Source organism: Nicotiana attenuata, unplaced genomic scaffold (assembly GCF_001879085.1).
Source record: "Nicotiana attenuata strain UT unplaced genomic scaffold, NIATTr2, whole genome shotgun sequence".
Taxonomy (NCBI): domain Eukaryota; kingdom Viridiplantae; phylum Streptophyta; class Magnoliopsida; order Solanales; family Solanaceae; genus Nicotiana; species Nicotiana attenuata.
Window position 1 is genome coordinate 84,347 of NW_017674015.1, and position 17,663 is coordinate 102,009.

General features: G+C 40.1%; 1 long non-coding RNA gene across 1 annotated transcript; it reads left to right on the forward strand.

The window, feature by feature from the left end:
- Positions 1–1,323: 1,323 nt before the first annotated feature.
- Positions 1,324–3,316, forward strand: LOC109217812. Its single transcript, XR_002066685.1, has 2 exons — positions 1,324–1,396; positions 3,122–3,316. It is a non-coding gene; the product is annotated as an uncharacterized LOC109217812 (long non-coding RNA).
- The last annotated feature ends 14,347 nt before the right edge of the window (positions 3,317–17,663 follow it).

Sequence of the window (17,663 nt, forward strand, 5' to 3'; positions counted from 1 at the left end):
TCCGGAATTCAGTAGTTGTTTTAGATTTAGAGTTGTGATTGAATTTGGTTTTCGCTGATTAATTTCAGATTTGTAGTTTGACATTGGTAGTTAGAAAGGCTAGGTTAGTTAACATGGGTTAGTAATTTTAGGACTAATAGCAGGGGCAATAAGGATAGTTTACTTACGGGAATATTGCTAGCAACTGAAAGTAGAAGCCCCTAGAACTTTCTAGATTGAGGTTCCAATTTGCATTTCAGAAATTGAATAGTATAATTTGGGCAACAAGCCAACAAATAGGGGACTAAGTAGTTAAATCTGAAAATTAATAAGGGACTAAGGTGTAAAGGGAAAATTTGAAAGTTGCCCTAAGTTTTGCCTATAAAAGGCAGCCCCCTTGCCTTCTTTAACAAGTTTTGCACCTCTGAAAATCCCTCCCCACTTTCCACAAATTTTCATCAGTTGAGATTTGAATTCAAAAATTACAAAAAAACTCATTAGGTCCTAGATCAAAAACTCCAGAAAAACCAAAAAAATCAGTAAAACTCCAGAAAACTTAAAAAAAAAACAGTATTGTTTCATTGAAGATCCTTTGAGGTCAAGCTCAAATTTCAGCTCTAGATCCTAATTTCTGCAAAAAAAAAAATCCAAAACAAACCCAAAAATCCAGTAGAAATCCAAAAACACTGTTACATCGCTTGGTTTGAAGATAGTTTTGAGTTCTAGTTCAATTTCGCATAAGTTTGAGATCAAACGAGTGTGTTCTGGTTTATTTCTATTTGCTGAAGTTCAGAAACCATCTCCTGAGCTAAATTTCAAGTCGCCTGTGGTTTTATTGCTTTGTTACAAAGTTCCGATGCACACAAGAATGCCTTGTTAAGAGTGCTGAGTGAGGCATATGTACCAATTAACATCACCGGCGGAGAAATGGCTAACATGGTAGGCCAGGTATTGGAAAGTCTCAAGATCACTTTCCACAAAGATGAGCTGCCACCAGAGGGGTTGAGTCACAACAAGGCGTATCACATCACCGTGCAGTGCGAAGATTATTTTATCACCAGGGTCCTAATTGACGGAGGATCCAGCCTCAACATTTGTTCGCTGGTAACACTTAGGACATTAGGAAAGGGGCTGCATGAGATCAAGGATGGGGCCATCAACGTCAAAGCTTTCGACGGATCCCAAAGGTCTACTATTGGGGAAATTAGCTTGTGTTTGCAAATGGGGCCTACTTGGTTTGATGTTGATTTTCAAGTGATAGACGTGCCGGCATCTAACAATCTGTTGTTGNATCCGTTCTTATCTAGGTGTATCTAAGTCTAATCCCCTTTCTATTCCTTTTTCAGAGTTGTGACATGTTTATTATTACAAGCTTGTGCAGAGATTCTATGATAGAGCTTTATCCATGTTTGAAAAGGTATAGTTTGGTCTACACTCTAAAAATTATTTAAGTTTTGATACTATGAAAACGACTAGTGATCTTTTGGTAGTGGCTTTCTATTTGATGATATTTATCTTAGAACCTCTTTGTGTGTCTATAAATGTTATTTGATTTAACTGTTGTTGAAATATATATATTTTTCTTTAGTTCTCTATTTTGCTTAAGCATTGAAGTTTGAAGTTTTCTTTTCTTTTTAAATATCATGTATTAGCTTGAGTATTTATATCAACTTGAAGATTGTATACCCTGTAATGATTAGTGAATAATCATCAAACTGTGATCATATTTTTGCCTCTTTCCTTCAATAGATTTCTTGTATTGATTCCATTGTTTCAATCTTTTGTGACTAGTATAGTTCAAGAGACGAATCTTTAAATTTAATAACATATATAATGTTTTTGTTCGGTGTACTAGTTTGGTATTGTTTAATAATATTGAACACTTCTTCAGTTTTATTTGTTTATGCCTTTGTGTTGTCTATGCTCCAAGGTTTAGACCTATCATAGAGCTTCTGAGTAGGCTTGCTCTAATGTAATTTTATTGGATTTAGGAAGAGACTTTTAAGTTATTTGGCCAGTGTTGCAGGCAATTAAATATAATTTTGGTTGTCTTAATAAGTCCAGTTTGGAGGCAGTAAAAGGACTACCAAAATTGAAATTAATGAGTATGGTGTAGGAGGTCCAATGTTGTTGTTGCTTCTTGCTTTATCTGGAAACTCTCCTCTATACTGTAAAGAACATGGATACACCATGAAACCTAGCTGATTTGGTTGATGTTGTGTACTTCATTTATAAGTGAGTTATCTCTTGTGCTTTTGGTACTCTAAAAATACCTACACATGTAAAGTGGCATGTAACATAATATTATTTTATACTCCTGTAGCAGTGTGAAGTTTTCAACTTGTTTTTGCATAATGGATACGATACCTTTACTATTCTTACCTCTTGCTAATTATACTAGCCGTCGAAAGAGAGATAAATTGTCTGAAGCATGTGAAAGGCATATTACAAGTTAAGTCTGCAACTTCATCTTTTTTGTGTTAATATCAATTTGTTTGTTGATACTGCAATACTACTGCATTATCATGTTAAAACTATTCTTCGTGTTTCATTTTGTGATAAGAACGTATTAGGTGTACTCTCTAGCAATTAATTATTGAAACTAATTGTTGGATATGAATGTGTGAAGTTGGGTATGAAACTAACAACCTGAAGGTGTGCACAGTAATTTTTTTCTTTCTACTTTTAATAGCTTCTATTGATATTACTTGGAGTTATTGAAGATGCTTGTTACAACAAGTAAAGTTATCTTTGCTGGCGCATATTAGTATGAAGGTGTTTCTGCCTGTTGTTGCTTTTTGTGTTTGAATGGGAATGAGATATTGAGTTCTTGCCGTATGAAGTTTGGTGTTTCTCATTTGACTGGTTTTTCTAAAATATGAAGTTGCAGCCTTTTTCTTAACGCTTTCCTGTCATATTTAATATTGTCACATGCAACTTATACTCCTTAAGTCAGATTCATTTGGATATTATTTGGATGGTAGTCCCTAACAACTTGCATATCTTTTGACTTGCTGTAAAATTGATTAAATTTAACTATATGTTAATCTTGTGTATGTTGCTTCCTTTCCATGTGAGTTCTTTTTTAATTAATCGCTATGCAAATAAATCCGATATAACTTAGTTTTTTATGGTTTTGTAGGTAAAGCAAGTGAAGAAGGAGTAGACAAAAGAAGTGAAGTACTTTAGATATTGGTTGATGGTTGCAAGGTCTTTAGATGTTCTAGGAATTTTTTATTTTAGAAGTTCTACGTATGTCAACTCTTTGAAGTTGTCAAACAGTATTGTACAATTTTCTTTAATAAAAGATAATACTACTTGATTATTTGGATTGTGATTTTGTTGTTGCATAGTTTCTTTTGTGATTTATATAAATAAATAATTATTTTCATAAACCATCATCCCATTGCAATAGGCAAAATTCGTTACGATAGCTTTTAAAAACCGTTGCGATAGGCCCTATTGGCACGCGACCTGATGTTACGGGTGTTTAACCGTCCCAATAGATCTATGGCAACGGTTTTACTGCCTATTGCAACAGTTTTTGAACCGTTGCAATAGGCCAATTTTTTAGTAGTGATATGATAATTACTTATGAATTTTAACATCAAAATCATGAGATTTGAAGGGGAATTTTGGGGATTTTGACTAGGTTATAATTTTTTTTTGAGATTTGAAAATCAAGTACATATTTGGACTCGTGGGATTGTGGGTAGTCGGGATCTACCCCTTGACTCGGATTTTGACCATGAGACTCGGGGTTGACTTTTGTTAACTTTTTGAGAATTGTGTAAAGATCTCAACTTCATTAATTAAATTATTTTCTCTTGCATTATTTAAGTCGTTTTTGACTAGATTTGAGCTGGACGAAGGTGGATTACAAAGGAAAAGCATTGTTAACATGTTGATTTGGCCTAATTGAGGAAAGTACTTTGCCTATCCTTATGTGGGAAATTACCCCTTAGGAATTGGATTAAATTGTATAATTATATTATGTGAAAGGTTTAAATTGTATAATTATATTATGTGAAACGACACGTACATGAGGTGACGAGTGTGTACACGGGCGTATCTGGCGGTCATGATTGGACTAGACCTTAGGCTATTAATATGCCTTAATTGGGATTATTTTCTTTATGAAACATGCTCTATTGCTGAATACCCCCCCACCCTTATATTATTGTCATGTTCTTGTGCACGTTGTTATTGAGCTTTGAGCCTATATTTGAGGTGACTTTGGGTCTTGTTGTTTTGTGATATTGTGGCACAGACATTATGTGTGGTTTGATTGATGTTGTGTGGAGTATAAGGTTGGCGAGATGCGCATGCAGCGATATAAGGGAGGCGTTTCACTGTGATACGCGTGCGGTGAGATAAGGATGACTTATGCGTGTGTAGAAATATAAGGGGAAGTATTTCATTTGATGCGCACGCGAAGATATAAGGGTGTTGTTGTTGTTGATGTTACGTGATATTTCGGGGTATACCTTGATGTTGGTCATGTGTTGGAACGGGGTTGATGTTTTGAACATATTCTTGTTTTTCCTTAAATGATTTCACCTTGTGTTTTATGAGTTGTTGATTGATTTGCCATGCTATCACATGGCCCACTCTTATTTGATATTTTGTTGGCAAAAACAGATTATGTTGTATTGAGTTATTATTACACGTTAATCGAGGTTGTTGATATGTGTTCTATTATGCTTTCCATTGTCAGTTTTATGTTGATATCTTGCACAAGTTATTTGACTAGTGAGTGTCCTGACTTGAACCTCGTCACTACTCCACCGAGGTTAGTCCTGAAACTTACTGGGTATCGGCTGTGGTGTACTCATAATATGCGTTAGCACATTCTTTGCGCAGATCTAGGTACTTTGGCTCGAGTTGATCCTTAGGAGGTGCTAAAACTTGCCGGAGACTTCAAGGTATCCCTGTTGTTCCGCTTGCAGGCCTAGGAGTCACCCTCTTTACTTTCTTTGTTACTATTTATGTATTTTATACAATGATGTACACTTTGAGACTTGTTAGGTAATCCTTGTAGAGCTTATGAACAATATTACTGGGTTTTGGGAAGTTTCTTATTGTACTCATCATTGCATGTATTATCATGTTTCACAGTATTTTATCAATTTCTTAAGTTGTTATGTTTGGATTGGAATTATATGTGATAGGCTTACCTAGCCTTAGAGACTAGGTGCCATCACGACCCCTATGACGTGATTTTGGGTCGTGACAAGTTGGTATCAGATCTCCAGGTTCATAGGTTCTACTAGTCATAAGCAAGTTTAGTAGAGTCTTGCAGATTGGTATTGAGACGTCTGTATTTATCTTCGAGAGGCTACAGAACTATTAAGAAATTCCACTTATTTCATTCCTTATCATGCAGATTTATTGATTTCGGAGTTTGCGCCTTTGTCTTTCTATTTTCTCACAGATGATGAGCACACGAGCTTCAATCACTGATGATGTTGCCCTCAGTGCTGGTGTTGCTAGAGGCCGGGGTAGAGGCGAAGGTAGAGGCGGACCACATGCCGCATCGGAGGGCCGTGCTAGGGTCGCGACTGAGGAGCCACCAGTAGATCCGATTGGGAAGCAGGTACCTGAGGCATCTATTGCTACCCCCGGACTTCAGGACTTTAGCGAACTTCCTGAGCATGTTTGGTACCTTGGCTCAGCCGGGGTTGATCTCAGTGGCACCAGCTACTTCACAAGCTGAGGGAGGAGCTCAAACTCTCGCCGCCTATAGTCTAGAGCAGGGGGCTCATGTTAATTAGGCTCTGAGTGCTACACCGGTGCAACCCGTGATTGCGGTTCAGCCCGAGGTCGGCCAGTTGCGTTGGTGGAGGAGCAGAAGAGGTTAGAGAGTTTCCAGAAGTATCATCCTCTGTTGATACCCATTTTTTACCAAAATAATTTTAAAATGCATATATGTCTTCAAAATCATGCATTAGCATCAATTAGTATTTTTTTCATAATTTCTACACCTTTTCTTAATTCGCTCAATATTTTATTTCTAATAAAATATTACAAAATTGCATCACAAATGAGTCAAAAATATTTCTCGATTTAATTTACTATTTATGGTCCTATTAAGTCCAAATTATTCCATAAATAGCCAAATTGGCATCTTTTGGCCATTATTGCAATGACTTTGCAATTATAGCCCATGCGTACGATTCTCGCATTATTTTTACCAAAAATTAGACTTTTGTATTTTTAAATACCAAATAACCATTTTTAATACATTTCTATGCATAAAATTCATTTTTATAATTAGTAATTATTTTACAAATTATATTAATTAATTTATTTGGGGTATTTAACAAGTGACCTTATTTAATTTTAATTCTAGCCTAATTAACTAGCCCAAATACCCTTATAAATCAGCCAGTAAACCCAAGCCCAAACCCATTACCTACCCGACCCAAGTCTTGTGGAATCTTGGCCGTTGATCAAAATGATCAACGGACCAGATTATTCCTACCATAATTAAACCTAAAGACCCCCCCCCCCAAAACTCTCATTCTCTCTTCTCACCCTGCCGTCACCCCTTCCCCTTCTCTCTCAAATGCTCTCTAATCCTAACCCTAACACTCCCTCGCTGTCACTCATCCACCGCCGTCCATGGTGGTTTCTCACCACCCCCAGGCCTCTAATGGCCTCTCCTATGCTGGGTACCGCCGTCTCTAAGGTCCTCGAGGGACCAGGGTCAGTCCGCTTACACCTTTGGCCCATTCTTGCCTATTTCAGGCCATTCTGGTTCAGTTTCGAGTAAGATCTTCCTATTTCGCCTTAAACCTATGGATTTCTAAGCCTATGTCTTCATCTCTGTGTTATTTTTTTTTTAAAACCCTAATTTCGTTCTTTGAACTTCTCAGATCTGTAGAAGATCTGAGATGGGTTGAACTTATTTCACATGATTTTTGTGAAAATCTTCTGATTTTCGAGTGGCTTTTCACTTTCCTAAACTAGGGTTTCCTGAAAATCTTTTTCCTTAAAACGTTTTCTGGTTTTAAATGTTTCATCTTCTATTCTTATGTGTTTTTGACCGATTATGTTGAGTTTGCCTCAACCCTAACTAGTTTATGCTAAAACCCCAATTTTTTGACATTTTTGTTTGGATTCTGAGCTTGTCCGTGTTACTTGCTACATGATTTTATTCTATGCTTTGATTTGCATGGTTTCTCCTTCGTTTAATTTGAATGTCTTTTGACTTTACCCTAATGTGCCTCTATTAAGGTTCCTGGTTCGATTTCTCGACTGATTCTATGTGTCTATGTTCATTTTGTCTATTTATTCATGGAAAACCTATATTTTTCTCCTTAAATTAGTGTTGTTTTGAATTCTTGATTCACTGAGTTGTTTCGTTAAAACTTATATGATGATCCTTGATTATTCCTTTATTTGCAACCTTATTTAGTTTCTTGCCTTATTTGAATTAACTGTGATACTTGCTGATTCTTACTAATTGTTTCCTTAATTGAACTCTTGTTTATTTACCCCTTATTGCCTACTTCGTACCTAAGTCTTACTTGATTTCTTTCCTTAAATATCTGTCCTGATCTTTACCGTTGATTGATTACCCCTTGATTAGGGGAGACTTTACTGATTTTACGTATGACTAGTTCTGTAAATTTTTCTAATTGCTACATAATTGATTCTTTACCTTATTCTGTTTAACTCTTGACTACTATATATACTCTCCTATATTCTCACTTCTACACACGAACTAGTTCAAAAAAACTCTCTTACACTTAAAAGCTCTCTCTCTTTTCTTCTTTGTTACTTGCAATTTTCACTGACCTAGCCGGCTGTAAGCCAAGGCTAGCTATTGCACCACATCTGCTCTATACTCTATGTCTTTCTCTCCTTAACTGGTATGTCCTGATTCAGTTTCAAAGTGCAAAACTCTATGTGTTTCATTGTTGTGCTAGTTCATTAGTTATGACTCCCAATCCGGTTTCTTGTTTACTATCATGTTGTTCAATATGTAACTAGCATGTCTAAATTACACTACCTGATTACTGTTTCACCTAGCATGTCTGAATTTGGTTTCTGTTAAAACCTGTGATTAGTATGTCTAATTCTGCCTACTGCTTTATCCAGCATATTTCAATCTGCTTGTTAAGTATGCCAGCATGTTTGAACTAGGAATACTCATGATGTTTGCCTAAACTGTTCACTTAGGTTCTTGCTTAATCTGCTTTGCTAAGTTGTCTAGTATCTCAAAATAACTTTGACTGTGTGCCAACTTGTCCAGTGTTAATATGTTTTTTTTCTACATGGTTGTTTGTGATCTTTGCTTTATGTCTCTTCCACCCATTCTTATGACTAACATCTTAATCCTATAAAACTCTTGAAAACTTCTGTGCGTCCTGTTGTTTATGTGCTGCTACCATACACTAATGTGTATTCTATGTGTCCCCAATCCCCCACTATCCCTGTGTGAAATTTGTGTTGAATGGTGCTAAACCTGTTTGTCCTATAACCAATCAGGTTGCTTGCTGATTTTTCAAAAGTGTTTATCTTGTTCTCAAACTGTTTTACTACTAAATCAGTTCTTATTTTTCAGAAAAACCTCTTTACTTATAGAGTCATTTTGGTACTATTTTCTTGTCAAAACTTTTCAAAACTATTTCAAGCACTCTCACTCTACTCTTAAGTCCCTAGGTTCTGCCCCTCCAGTGTGTGTACTGCCTTGGAATCCTCTTGAGATCTCTTTGAACTCTAGCACACTGGGGCTGGCTATTCCACACTGCACTTACTCAATCCTTATTGTGAAAAGTCTGGGTGTGAGCACTGCCCGGGATCCTTGAGGTCCTTAGGGAACTTTGATACACCTGGACATGACATTGGCTATGAAATCCTTGGCATTCGAGACTACTGAAGCCTGGCATTACCAGGATTTGCTTCGGGCCTACTTCAGGCTCCCTATTGTTTAATTTCTATTTTATTTATGTAATTTATTCGATCATTGGTCTGTAATAATTAATTATAAATAGATATTGGGGTGTCTAGTAAAAAAGGAGGGTAGTTATATGATATTGTTGGTAATCCTGGGTAGAAAACATGCTATAGGTTTTATATTTTGTGAATCTACATTAGAAGCCATGTCTTCGGATTGATATGCTCATTTATATTCAAACCATGTCAAACCTGCATTAGATATCCTATTTTATGGCTTCACGCTTATTACTTCAGCACGCTTTACATCACTATTCCATGATTCAATCTCGCGTAAATAGTTCCACTTAGAAATCCTGCTACTAGGTTAATAATCTTGCCTTAATAAACTGTCATCCTTGTATGCATTAGATACCATGTTTTTAGGAATTTTGCTTGCATTTGTTTGAACCTGCTTATTTCGATTAAAATAAGTCAATGTCCATGAAAAGGTATAAAAGCAACTTCCCGTATAGATATCATGTCTTTAAGCACGAATCAGTATAAATCACCTGTTATAATCTGTGTCACCTAGAACAACATGTTTGTAGGTTGAACAATTTCTAAAACTATTAATCATCTCCTGTAATTGTGATTGCATACAATCCCATGCCTAGGCAAGCCTTAGGTAACCAATCTCTATATGAAACTAGAAACTGCGTTCTGATTGTGTTAAACTTCTTAAGTTTTACAGGACTTAAAATCAGTAGGCAAATCGATTAGGACCCTGCCATTGAATGTTTTGCATATTTTGTGTATTAATGTTCACCTGGACATCCTGTCTTAGGATTCTTTCTAAAAAAAAACTACCTGTATCTGTGTTTGAGACGTGCTGTTTATTTGCTATATCTGTGCGGAGGTAAACATGAACCTTTTAACTGCTTCTTGTCCCTATTTGCTGGTCCTACATGTTATTTGATTGTCGCCTAGATTTATTCCCTTTTAAATACCTTAGGATTGTCTAAAACTGCCCAGATTTAGAGGTCCCAAACTCCTCCGGGACCACAAGGAAGGGATGGGTAATAGCACGCTTAGAGTTCGTTAAGTAAAACTCGCTTAATAACTACTAAAGGGTGGGATAATGGATAGAAAAGGATATGATGACTTGTGGGCTAATGCAACGTGTAGCCCCTCATTGAGGAGTGATTATCGGGCATTGCATAGATGTGATCCTATTGGATAAACAACTTAGGACCCCCCTTTTCCTTTTACATATGTGTGCTTAGATTGCTTAACTATTAAAATCAATGCTCCTTTTACATATGTGTGTTTAGACTGCATAACTATTAAAACCAATTTTCCTTTTACATATGTGTGCTTAGATTGCTTAACTATTAAAATCAATGTTCCTTTTACATATGTGTGCTTAGACTGCTTAGCTATTAAAACCAATGTTCCTTTACATATGTGTGCTTAGACTGTTTATTTGCATCGGATTAATTCACAAAGTAAGTTTGGCAGGGACCCACTGCTTTGAACTTTGAGGGGTGCCTAACACCTTCCCCTTGAAATAACTTCAAGCCCTTACCCAATCTCTGGTTGTATAATTAGTGTTGTAAATGACCCGTAATAGGTGCCCTAACGTACCTTAATTCGTTAGGTGGCGACTCTTCAATTCCTTATATCACTTTTCCCAAAAGGAAACGAGTTGTCCCAATAATGTCAAAAACCCTGACTAATCCGAAAGGAGAGGAAAAAGGGGGCGCGACAGCATGGCGATTCTGCTGGGGAGTTCTAGGCTTTTACCGTTACAAAACGCTCTGTGAATTTGTCTAAGTGTGCCTTATTTTTTTAATACCTGCACCCTTTCCCATTCCCCTTTATGTGACTTTAACTGTTTATTTTTCAAGTATTTATTTTCCTAATACGAAACTGACATGCTTCTTTGTTTTCTTCTGTAACCGCTTTCAATTATAACTGCTGTATTTACCGCTTTCATAACGTGCAAATACGTGACAACATGTTGTTTACTACTTATTGCTGCATAATCATGCTCAACATCATATTCCACTCGTGCCTAAACAAATCCTATAGCAACACTTGATGAGTGGTCGCGCTCTTCCAATTTATATCACCCCTTAAATTCGGAAAGACTTATTTGCGGTAAAACCAGTCGATCAGTGGTGCAGTCGATGGTTTCGTGCCTTTCCCCCTCGAGTTGTCCGCTCGAGGTACCGATCTAAAACCCCATAGAAACCTTACTCTTGTTATATTGTGCATGCATGATGGTCAAACCTAGCTGGGTTAATGTGTCATCCGCACAATAGCCCTTTAAGACAAGCCTTATCCAAAAGTCCACCAGGATTTTCATAATCCCAACGGGCGCAATTATGTTCGTTACATTAATTTGGAGAACTAAATGCCAATATGCTAATCATAAGTGTATAAATAGTCGAATCCAGTGGGGGAAAGGGCCTAACCGTTTTTGTCTTGCAGAAAATGAGGCACGAAGTCCCCAGATTCGGTATGGTCAGCAATATTCCACCAATGCTCCTAGACTGGTGGGAAGACCTTTCCTCCAGTGATAAGAAACACGTGAGGAAGCATCTGGGCAATTTACCTTCTCTTCTGGAAATCCAACCGAACATTATGCTAATTGAGGTTGCGACTTTGTTTTGGGATAGCGACAGAGCTATATTCCGCTTTGGGAATATTTAAATGACACCGCTCTTAGAAGAGATAGGAGGACTAACTGGACTAGCTTGGGAAAGCCCTGGGCTGTTGGTACCTGAAAACCGCATGGGCAAAGGGTTTTTGAAAATGATGGGCTTGAAGAAGAATGCTGAATTGGAGTGTCTGAAACAATCCTACATACCTTTTGAATACTTGTATGAAAGATACGATCACAGCAAATCATACCGTACCTATCATGACGAGTTCGCCATCACATCTCTGGGTCACATTCACCGCAGGGTGTTTGTATTTATTGTATGCTTTTTGGGTTTGATAGTGTTCCCGACAAAAAGGGAAAGGATTCATACAAGACTAGCCATGGTCGCCAGGACCTTAATGGAAGGGATCGACGGACAAATCCTCACCATTGTCCATATGATTTTGGCTGACATTTACCGAGCTTTGCAGCGTTGTCAAAGAGGAGTTAAACATTTTGAGGGTTGCAACCTACTGCTACAGTTATGGCTCCTAGAACACCTTCAAAAGGGCCAATATCACCAAGAACTTTCGCGAATGGCTTGGAATGACCACATTGCTTTCCATCACCCCAAGCGGATGACCTACATTCCAGACAGATTTGCTCAGTCGGAAAGTGCAAAATAGTGGGTTGAATTCTTTGATAATCTGACCGAGGAACAGGTGCAATGGATGGTCGAATGGTTCCCGACGGACGAGTTTATCATCAGGTCCAGGGATGCACCACACCTAGTGCTGATCGGGTTGAGAGGTATATATTCTTATATTCCTCTCCGAGTCATGAGACAGGCAGGCAGGAAACAGGTTGTACCATGGGTTGCCAAGATAGGTCACTTCAGAGCGGATTTCCAAGACGACGACATCCCCTACAAGTTCCAAGCTCAACACATGTGGCACTGCAAAATCATCATGGAGAAAAATACTATTGAGCCAGACAGGTACCATGCAGGATGCGCGCCTCTCTACCCGGCATGGTTGGAGGACGACTTATATGGGGCAGTGAGGCCAGGGATCAGTCGAGGCAATAGAATCATAAATGAAGATGTTGAGGCTCAGGTCAAGTACAACCGACTGCGCAAAAGGTCCACGATTCCGAGAACGAGCACCGGGAAATACATGAGACCAACAAGAGGTTGATCGAGGAGTGGAAAGAGATGGCTATCCTTTCCAACAGGAAGCTAGAATACTTGGAGCGAGGCATAGTGGAGTTAGAGGGCACTGTCATCAAAAGGACCGAGGATTGCCAGAACGCTGAGGGAAATGAAGGAGGACACTTGGCCAGAGCGTACCTGCTACTGGGACTATGCGAGCTGGGAAATTTGTTCGATGGAATCAAGAATATCGAATCTGGGGAAGGTCCTTCTGGGACCAAATAGGCTAGATCTACCTTTTTGCCTTCATAAATGTAATAAGGCCCAGTGCCACTAGTGGATTATCTTTATTATTCTAGTGTCGTTTTAGGATTCGTCCATTTTATATTAATGAAATGAGGTATTTTGGCATCTAAGTTCTCCAAATCAACTTGTTTCTAGGACTACCTCGGGCATAATGAGGCTCCAAAATTAAGACGTGCATTTATATTCCTGCAATATGTGTTTAAATACTGCAAATATTTTATCATAATCCCACTGACTTGTTACCTTTTTGTTTTTATTTTATTTCCTTTTGATTATTCCCCTTCCCTAAAGGTTGGTTCGTGCATTCTGGCATCATCAGCATATCATACAAGATCCAGGGGCCCTCCACCTTCTCCTCCTCCTAGTCCACCTAAAGGCAAAGGCAAAGCAAAAATGGAAGACTTGACTAACATCAGAAAGGAAAACTCAACACCAGCTGAACATCCAGAAGCTTCCGACGGTCGGGGTACTCAGGTCTAGAATGATGCCGTGTCGCAACTTGAACAAAGGTTATTGAAACTCCAAGGGGAACTTGAACATGTTCGGAACCTAGCGAACTTGTCCTTCTCACTCAGCGTCCCAGACGTTGGCCATCCAAACACTCAAAACTCCGCACCACCTCAGAATACACCCAACAAACAGAATCCTCCTGCAACCCACCACTATACAACTCCACCACAAAACCAAACCATCCCGCCACAATACCAACAAAATACTTGCCACACTCCCCGAAACACCCCACCCATCATTCCTGAACCACAAAATTCCACCAACGATCACCTCTATGCTCAAGCACCAGTCCACCAGAATAATCCCATATACGTGGAGACTCTACCTCACTCCACCCAACCCATCTCTTACACACCGGAGTCCAGTGAGAAGGATATGCTCACCAAGAACCTGGCCGAAGAACTCAAGAAATTGACTAGCCGAGTTCAAGGCGTGGAAGGAGGTAAGGGGATCGAAGGATTGAATTATGAAGATCTCTGTATACAGCCTGATGTGGAACTGCCGGAGGGTTACAAACCTCCCAAGTTCAAAATGTTCAACGGTACTGGTGATCCCAGGGTCCATCTAAGGACCTATTGTGAAACTGGTCGGAGTTGGAAGAGACGAAAAGATCCGGATGAAATTGTTCATGAGGAGCCTCACAGGGGATGCTTTGTCCTGGTACATCAGCCAGAACCCTAAGAAGTGGTCTAATTGGGTGAGTATGGCCTCGGATTTCATGGACCGATTCAGGTTCAACACGGAAAATGCACCGGACGTATTTTACATCCAGAATCTCAAGAAGAAACCCACTGAAACCTTTCGCGAGTATGCCACTCGTTGGAGGTCGGAAGCGGCCAAGGTCAGGCCGGCATTAGATGAAGAGCAGATGAACAAATTCTTCGTCAGGGCACAGGACCCGCAATATTATGAGAGGCTGATGGTGATTGAAAATCACAAATTCTCTGACATTATCAAGCTTGGGGAAAGAATTGAAGAAGGTATCAAGAGCGGAATGGTCACTAATTTTGAGGCACTGCAAGCTACCAACAAAGCACTGCAGTCCGGTGGCATATCCAAGATGAAAGACGTAGGAGCTGTAATGGTTGCACAGGGACCCAAATCTCCACTGACATATCGAACCTCTCCACTTGCATACCAAGCACCTCCACCTACATATCAACCATCACCTCCACCTACATATCAACCATCACCTCCACCTACATATCAACCGTCACCTCCACCTACATATCAACCCACATCTCCCAAATATTCCCAACCAGCCACTATCTATCACACATACAACTCCCAACCGTCCCACTTTCACTCACCTCCAGCTCGCCAAAACTTCCCAAGGCCTCGACCAAACTTTGACCGCAGGCCACCCAAATAGTATACCGCCATTGCCGAGCCCATTGACTAGCTGTATGAAAGATTGAATGCTGATGGTTACGTCACTCCCATCCCTGCTGTAGCCACAGAGAATCCGTCCCAGTGGGTCAATCCAAACAAAACCTGTGCATACCATTCCGGCATGAAAGGACATACCATCGATGAATGCCGCTCGTTGAAGGATAAAATCCAGGCTTTGATCGACAACAAAGTCATTCAGGCTAAGGAAGCTACTCCTAATGTTCGCAATAACCCCCTCCCAGATCACAGGGGTGGAGGCATCAATGTGATAGAAATAGATGAAGAGTGGGACCCAGAGGGGTCAATCGGGTTAATCAAAGAAGGTGATGATCCCAAGAAGCCAGCGGTTACACTCAATCCCATCATAGTGCAGATACAGCCGTCAGGAGAGGCTGAGGTAACCACATCAGTCCCGTTCGAGTTTGAACTAGCACCACCCACAGACACGCTCGTACCATTCGAGGTTGAAATAGCACCACCTGCTACGACACCTATTCCATTTGAAGTCAAGGTAGCCACACCACTCACAGTGACAGTGTCAACCACGCCGCCTTTCAACACTAATGATGTGCCTTAGGATTACGTGACTGAAGCTAGAAGGAAAGGAAAGGTCAAGATAGAGGAAGCTGGTGCTGCATAAGGGATGACTAGGACCGGAAGGGTCTACACACCCGAACACTTGGGAGAGTCCAGCAAGCAGGCTTCTAATAGGCCTCCCGTCATTGAGACAGGACCGGATGACCTCTGGAGGAAGGTTCAAGCCAGGGAATACTCAGTCATAGATCATCTGAACAAGACTCCGGCCCAGATATCTATCTTATCATTGCTGCAGAATTCGGAAGCACATAGGAGTGCTCTGATGAAAGTGTTGAATGAAGCTTATGTGCCTAACAACATCACAAGCAGAGAGATGGCTAACATGGTGGGGCAAGTATTAGAAAGTCACAAGATTACCTTCCACGGGGATGAACTACCACCTGAAGGTTTGAGTCACAACAGGGCACTGCACATTACCGTGCAATGCGAAGATTACTTCATCACCAGGGTTCTGATCGATGGAGGGTCCAGCCTTAACATTTGCCCATTGACAACACTAAAGAGGTTGGGCAAAGGACTGTACGAAATACGAGAAGGATCCATGAATGTAAAGGCTTTCGATGGGTCTCAGAGGTCCACTATTGGAGAGATTAGTCTCTGTCTGTAGATGGGGCCTACATGGTTTGAGGTCGAATTCCAGGTGTTAGATATATCCGCGTCCTACAATCTGTTATTAGGACGACCATGGATACATGCTGCCGGAGCTGTGGCTTCGACTTTGCATCAGGCGGTAAAGTTTGAGTGGAACCATCAGGAGGTAATTATCCATGGAGATGGGAGCAACCCCATCTACAACCGCCAAACCATCCCGGTAGTTGAGGGTAGAAGAAGGCTTGGTGGAGAAACTTACCACCACATTGAGCGGGTCAATGCAATAGACAAGGATAAGTGGTGGAGTAGTAAGATTGAAAGCATAATGAATTGGAGCGGATATGAACTTGGCAAGGGTCTCGGTAAGAATCTTCATGGAATCTCCAAGCCGATACAGCTAAAGCGCCACGACACTACCTTTGGCCTGGGCTATCAGTACACTTGGCAAGAGTATGACGACTGGTCGCCACCATGGCGCAATCCTTACTATCCATTGGAGCAGCCCATACCGCACTTGGAACAGACTTTCCAACAAGCTGGCGTCATATGGGGATCAGAGGAGGAGGAAGCATTAGCAGCCCTAAGGAACTTATTCCTGGAGGACGAAGATATGAACTGTTGTGTCATTGTTGAGCAGGAGGAGGAGGAAGACCCTACCATCCAAGCTGTGAGCAAGGGATTGTTCCTCAGAAATTGGACTGTCAGACCATCCAGGGCCCGACGCGTCCCGGGGTAGCAAGGCTGAACAACACTGTTTATTTTTTCTTTCTAAGAAAATGATTTCTCTTTCTTGCATTCTGTTTTAAGTAAAATTTCCAGCGTTTCGAAACGTTTGTTTAAATTATTGAAAATCGCTTTTATGTTTTAATGAATCAATATTTATTATTATCATTTTCTCTCACACTTTTACCTATACAGCATTACCATTTCCTATCTTGATGAACCAATGACTGTGACATGCAATGAGATAACGAAACAAAAGGATAGTGATTCGGAAGAAGAAGACATCATACCCGAGGAAATCATCAGAGAAGTAGAGGACTTTGAGAACAAGCCAAAGTCCAATCTGGACAAAATCGAGGTAATCAACTTGGGAGATACAGAGATTGTCAAAGAAACTCGCATCAACATCCACTTGTCACCGTCATCCTAATCGACAAATGTGCCAAAACATGAGCTCTAGTCATTTGTGGATTGCTTCGTCGGTTACCACAGATCTGGATGGACGAGGAGGACGCTGAGAAAATGGCTTTCATTGCGCCATGGAGAGTATACTGTTATAAGATGATGACATTCGGCCTAAAGAATGCTGGGGCCACTTACATGAGGGCTATGACCACTATCTTCCATGACATGATACACAAGGAGATCGAGGTGTATATGGACGACGTCATCATCAAATCCAAGAAAGCCACCGACCATATAGCAGATTTAAGGAAGTTCTTCGACAGACTACGGAAATACAACTTAAAGCTAAATCTCGCAAAATGTGCATTCGGGGTTCCTGCCGGAAAGTTACTTGGGTTCATCGTAAGTCGCCGAGGGATAGAACTAGATCCATCAAAAGTCAAAGCCATCCAGGAGCTGCCACCACCAAAGAGTAAG